This window comes from Rutidosis leptorrhynchoides, chromosome 7 (assembly GCF_046630445.1).
Source record: "Rutidosis leptorrhynchoides isolate AG116_Rl617_1_P2 chromosome 7, CSIRO_AGI_Rlap_v1, whole genome shotgun sequence".
NCBI lineage: Eukaryota > Viridiplantae > Streptophyta > Magnoliopsida > Asterales > Asteraceae > Rutidosis > Rutidosis leptorrhynchoides.
The window spans coordinates 248,723,525-248,730,766 of NC_092339.1; the positions used below are offsets into that span (position 1 = coordinate 248,723,525).

General features: G+C 32.0%; 1 pseudogene; it reads right to left on the reverse strand.

Moving 5' to 3' along the window:
- Window positions 1-721: 721 nt before the first annotated feature.
- Window positions 722-1,523, reverse strand: LOC139858881 (protein MIZU-KUSSEI 1-like; annotated as a pseudogene).
- Between the last annotated feature and the right edge of the window lie 5,719 nt (window positions 1,524-7,242).

A 7,242-nucleotide genomic window follows, 5' to 3' on the forward strand; every position in this document is an offset into this window, starting at 1 on the left:
TTTTTATAAATATTCAAATAGAGTTGTAATTCGTTGCATCCATTAATTTGCTTGAAATTCAAGAGACCAATGAGAGCACGACATATGGTGCGAAAATCACATGTGATTGAAAAAAAAATAAACAAAAAAATGATTTTTTTAGAATTTTTTTTTAATTATTTTTTCGAAATTATTTTTTTTGAATTTTTTTTACAATCACATGTAATTCTGCATGTCAATTATGTGAGATTGTAAAAACCCAATCGCATGTGATTATGCATATCAAATTCAGTCACATGTGATTGTACAATTTCAATAACATTTGATTGTTTGCACGTAAATTACATGTGATTGTAAACTATAATTTAAATATAAAAAAATTTGAAATTTTTTTTTGCAAAACAAAATATTAAAAAAAAAAAGATTTCTAGAAAAACTTTTTTTTTTGAAATTTTTTTAATCACATGTGATTTTCCCGTCACATGTCGCGCTCTCATTTATTTCTGAAATCTCAATTTATGAATTTAAATGAATATTCCTCTATCCAAATAACTGCTCCGTATTTAACTTTGGAGTTTACTATGTATGATTTGCAGGCATTTAACCAAAAAACAAAACACAAAACCGAAGTTTCTATAATTAAAATTAAGATAGCAGAAAACCACATGATGAACTTAAACCAAATCTTAATCATCTTAAAGCCCAAGACTTGCATTAATTAAAACTTAACTAACACCAAATCTCAAACTCTAATAAGATAAATACTAAGTTCTGGTCCTCCATTGCTATCTGGATTCATCATGTAAAAAGCTTCAGAATCTTTTGACCCCATAATCCTCTCAAACCTTGCTCTCATATACATCAACTCTCCTTCACCACCACCACCACTATCACCACCACTCGCCGGTAATACTCCGGCGCCCATAGTAATCGGTCCAATAGAATTAAATACCTTCCATTCATCTGGTCCACAATCACGCCTCATAGCATAGCCACATTTTTTGCCATTGCAATAAGTCCTCCATAATGGCTCATCCAATAGCTTAAAACTCTTTTTAATCTTTTTATCGCACTCTAAGGCTATACGAACCAACCCCGATGCCATTTCTCGAACGAGGAAGCTAGTCGGAGTAGCTAGTTCTACTAGAAAAGCCGGGGCCTGTTTCGGATCCTCTTGGAAGGCAACGTGAACGTGTCCACGTCTGTATCCAAAAAGGGTACCTACAATTTTTGTCCTTTTTCCTAGACCAGAATCAGGTCGACTTTTACCAAATGTAAAAGCCGACCTGATTCTTGAAACTGACATAAGTGTCGGTTTCTTCCTTCTCGGTGTAGGCTTATTAGGTTGCACCGGAAGGTCAACCTCATGGTCCGGAGTTAAGTCTTCTTGTGTGATAACACACCCAAGCGATTGTGTTCTAAGGATCTCTTCTTCATTATTATCATCATCTTCAACTTTCTTTTTCCATTGAAAGTACCTTTCTTGAGAATGAAAAGGAAGTCTCTTGAGGGGTTTTAGCAGCCATAATTGACCTCATCTTAAGAAACGAAAGCTTAACAACAAAAAGGGTATCAATGAAAACGATAATAAGATTGGAAAGCTTGTGAAAAGTTTGTGGTTTTTCTCCTTCTTTTAAGGGGTGTGTGATATATATGAGAGTCTCAACAGAGTGAAAGTAGTGACAAAAGAAGGTGACCAGTCCCCACCTAACTATTGCAAGACTTTGATTATATTTTAATTAGAAACAAAAATAATAGATTTAGTTATAAATTGAGTGAGAATCTAGACTTTGGAGACAAAGTTTTGGGATAAATCTTTTCTGTTGTGGGCAAAGGAGAGATTCTTGACTGGCTAGTTGCTGACTTGCATTGAAAAAAGATTTACAAGGGAAGGTAAAAGCAAACACCAAACAATTACCAACCAACACTTTTGTTTTTATTTTAAGAAAATTAAAATTAAAATAGTAAATTAAATCATTTCAAACATCACTCTTAAAACATCATCGACTTCTTTTCACATAACCAAACCATGATTTCCTCTAAATGCAAATATTGGACGGACTGCGCTAATTTCAAAAGTGCGTATCTCTTGACGGAGCTTGAACAAAACTTTTAGGGGCGAAAATGAGTAAGGGTTTTCTTGTTCGGATGATCGGTAAAAGAAGAATATTTTTACTCAGATGTATGCATCCTTATCAGGTCATTTCATGACCATTTTCTGCGGCACTCCAAAATATATTGCTAGTGAGGTTTGAAACTGAGAATTTTGTGAAGTAGTTTTGGTCATATTATTTTGATACCGACTCTTTTAGTTTCATCAAAAATCCAAATGTGTGTAACTCAAAGAATTACAAATTTCACTGCTAGCTCTAATATATATATATATATGGGGTCATGACACCTCCTAGCCTCGCACCATGTCCGTACCCACCTACTTAACCATTTTTCACCTTACGACAACCAAGTTTGAAATGAAATAAATTGCAATAAAAGCCAAAGAAACAAGAAACATAATATGTGTTGCAGCAAGTCCAACCACGATTTCAAAGACCGATATCACCATTTTCCTGCTTGTAACTTTTGCATAACTGTCCAACATAAAACACCAAGAACTTAGTCGACGTATGTTTAAGGATACGAATATGGTTAATTCTTTTGGGCACATATTTTGAAATTCGCCTAGTCCGTCTAATGACTTTTCCATTTCGGGATACCCTCTTTAATTCGCGGAACAAGGCCTATGTTTCTACGAACTCTCTTTTCTTTTATGGCAGATAAATCTCAAAACATAAGAAACAAATCTTAATGAATCAAACAACTCGTTTGTCCCTTTAACTTCCACTCACATTTGTGATACATATCCCATTTGGTAGTACTATTTCCAGGTTTTTGACGGGGTTGGCTGGGCTCGCCTTTCAACAACTTTTTGGCTAGGTTGGTTTTAGATTTGAATTCTAGTTGGAAGGCTTCTCGGGGACGTGTTGTTTGTATTTGTGCATTCTTTCTGATGGGTTCTTTCATGTTTGATGAAAGTCCTTAATTCTAAAGGGTGTTCAGTATTTGGTTTGATACCATTTGAATCAAGTACCGAATCGAAATCAAACCCAAAAAATCAAACCAAATTTGAAAAATGATTTTTTCTCGAGCAAAACCGAATTTGAATTCGATTTTTCGTTGCGATTTTCATTTTTGAAATTTGTGAAATTGGTTTAACCAAAAACAGAATTCAAATTATACTATGTGAAATAAATATATTGAGTTATTATTATATAGATGTGTCGGCCGACGATCAAAAGTCATGTCAAAGTCGGAAAAGTCAACTCAACGTCGGTTAAAAGTCCACTTTTTTCTTGAACGGCGATTTTTTGACATCAGTAGATCATTCATTTCAACGATCCTCATGATTTGCACGTAACACACACGTTCGGGCGAAAATTCGAACTCGATTGACGCTACTCGGAAACACATTCATTCGGGCAGTGTTCCAGCTAGAGGTCAGTGAACGAATATGGTAAAACCTCCCTATAGGGTCAATATATACCACCATTATTGGTGTTCAATTGGTTTAAAGAAAATCATGTCATCGTTAAAAGTCCACTTTTTGACGTGTCCTATTCTCTAAGGAAATCCTTACACATTTAAAATTCGATGGGAAATACACCGATTTATATATTATCCCTTTAAGATAAATTAATAAATAAATTATAATCCTAGAAAACATTATAAAAGACGTATATATTATGTAAATTAGAATCATGTCATTTTATTTGTAAATCATCTATTTTTAAAATATCTATATTTAAGTATTTATGTCCGACATTTCCATATTCAATGTAGTATTTTTAAATGTCAACGTTGGTCAACTCCCGTCTCGTCCCCCGCTGTGTCCCCGTCTGGAACGACTCGTCCCTCAAAATTCTCCACCAATGCGACCAGACTCTCGTCTTTTACAAGCGTGTTTGTATATATGGTGAATCAATAAATTTACGTACAATTACATTTACAACATTTCTTTATTTGAGAAGTATACACTATGTCTAAGACATAGATAGTTTTAGATTTTCTATTGGTTATTGATTTTCTTTATTTAGATATAACTAGAAAAATACTAGCCGACGCGATGCGGCAGGGCTTTTCGGTTTGCTTATTCAATATTTAACGTAGCGTTATGTATTTACAGATTTAAAAACGCATTGCTACGGGTATGTTTGGAAACACGTGGTTAGTACCAGTATACCTAATGGACTCCGCATTTTTAAAGCCAGAAAAATCACTTAAATAAGGGAACGGAACCATCGATATGATGTTGTTAGTTTAGGTTGTTTATTATATGTGTACGTATATGTATGAAACATATCCCGAAATATTTAGCGTATTTTAAAAACAGTCCGTTTCGCGCATAGCTAGTTGCGTTGTGTTCGTAAAATTATTTTGAGTTGGACGGTGAAGTTGAAAAAATTTAACTCGCGACGAGCGGGAAGATATGGACCGTTGAAACTTCGGGTGAATTTTGTTTAAGTGTAATTAATAAAATAACGATTTAACGAGTTTTACCCTTGAAAGATTCGAGTAGTTAACATAGTTGGGGCGTTTTTTTGAAAGTTGGTGATGTCGTTTTTGTGTTGATGGGATGACACATTTGGAGTTGCCATTTAGTATATATATAAATATAAATACAACAACACAACAAAACTCAATACCACATAGGTGATGTATGGGGGAGGTGAGATGTAGACAATCCTTCCTCTATCGGATAGAGAGATTGCTTCCGAGTAGACCTCCTGCCAAAAAGTAAAAAAAATTTATTTTAAAAATAAAATAGAAATAAAAAATTAAATTAAACAAAGAAATTAAAAATAAATTGAATTAAAATAAAATAAAATAAAATAGAGACGCCATGAAAATGGTAAAATCAAATTTTTATGGGTTTTAAATCCTGTCTGAAATTTACTTTAAGTACTAGGAGTCAGTCAAGTCGCCAATAAATCAACGCTTGCTGTCGACTAACTAGAGCCGTATAAATATAAATATAAATATATGTATTACATTATAAATATAATATAAATATAAATATAAATATAAATATAAATATAAATATAAATATAAATATAAATATAAATATAAATATAAATAAATATGTATTATATTATAATATTATATAAGAATATTTATAAATATAAATATAAATAAATATGTAATATATTATAATATTCTATAAGAATATTATATATATATATATATATATATATATATATATATATATATATATATATATATATATATATATATATATATATATATATATATATTCTATTTTGTATATTATTTTAGTATGGACACTATATAGTTAATACTATAATGTCAGCTCATCTCCTAGGAAAAGAAGTTATTGGAAGTAGAATTCGGTCATAACCGAAATCGAACCGAATTCAAATCCGGTTTTCGATTTAGGTTCAGTTTTATATTTGTATTCTTTAACATCCCATCATAATGTGCAATGACGTAGCGTGTTAACGAGGTCAAAGTTCACTTGACGCACTCTATATGCGACGTTTTTTAAAAGACAGTGGCATTTATTTAATTCAAAAAGAGTTTAACATAATGTTGATAAAACCAAACCAAGTGGTTACAACCATAGAAATAAAATGTATGAAAATAAATAAATAACATATGCCACTCTAAAGTTTAAAGTTCCAATCATCATGCCATTCTTGACCTCTAAACTTGATCTCTAGTTGCGGAAGCTATAGCTATTTACATGAGAATAAACATGATAAAAAGTTAACACGACGATTGAGTGAATTCATAGGTTCAAGTTAAGTAGTATGCATAGACCACGAGAATTCAGTTATTCATAAGCAATTGCAAAAATAGTATATATGACATGAGCACCCGAACTATGACGCTTAACACCGCGCATGGTGTCCCACGTTTCTTTCGTTTTTACCCTTAGTTTAGTTTTTGTGCACAGTTTACGTAGTAACAAACACCTCCAGTCAGTGAGGTCGGGTTGTCAAACATCGATAGATCTACCTATGTGATTAGCGCATAATTAACATATACGAGCTATAGGCTTTTTGGTTTTCTACTCATGCATATCAAGTTTTAGTTACTCGTGTCTACGTTATAAAACAGTATAAAAAGAGCATGTATTCTCATCCCATGATTAAAAACAGTATAAATGTCAGGACTATGAACTCAACTTAAGTTCACAACAATCCAATATAAGTTTAACAGAGTTTGCAAATAAAGTCTGAAGCAATTAACCTAGTATAGCTAGGGTTCGGTCAGTTGGATCATCATCATTATCATCATCATTGTTAGGTTGTTCAGGTTTATACATTATATTTATCTTCATTATACATATATCCATTATATATAATTAGTGTTCATCATATATAATACATATGTTTATAGTGTATTATTTGTTCATCTTCACAGTTATTGATGTTCACATATTATAAGTTAATAGTATACATGTTTGTTTGCTATAATGTTTGAATATATATAACCCATGTAATGTTTTCCAAAGCTATCAAGTAAATCCAGATAGCCAGATGATCTGGGGCTAGGAACCTTTCGGTCACTATAAGTCGCAACTATTCAGAAAATCTAACAAGCCGTATCCCATAATGATGGTCATAGACACCATCTATACATATATGCTTGGATTGGTTAGAAATTTAACAAATTTTCTTATTCGTTGAAACCAATTCATAATACTTTTACAAGCTTTTGTTCATAATCATATTCATTATAATTATAAAGTATGGTATTTTAGGAATTAAAACAAAAAACTTGGATCTAGGTTTAATACCTTCAAACAAAAAAGATGAAGGTGTGATGATGATGATGTTGGATTGGCTAGCGATCGAACAAGAGCAGAAGCAGTAACAGTGATCGATGATGATGGTTAGATGGAGGTGATTGATAGATGTGGTGGTGTTTTGTGGTGATGATCTATTAAAAACCGAATGGTGGTGGTGATATGTGTGTGTCGACCAAAAGGGAGGGAGAGGAAGAGATTTGTGTGTTGAATGAATGAAATTGAGAGAGGGTTATGCCCTTTTTTATAGTGAAAGATTTAGGGTTTGGGTTAGATTTCTTTTCCTTAAAGAAAAAGTTAAGTTTAATTAAGGAAATTATTTAGAGAAGATGCTTTAAAATCTAAAATGTCCCATCAATTTATTTTTGGATAAAATTTTATAAATTAATTAATTATATATATATATATATATATATATATATATATATATATATATA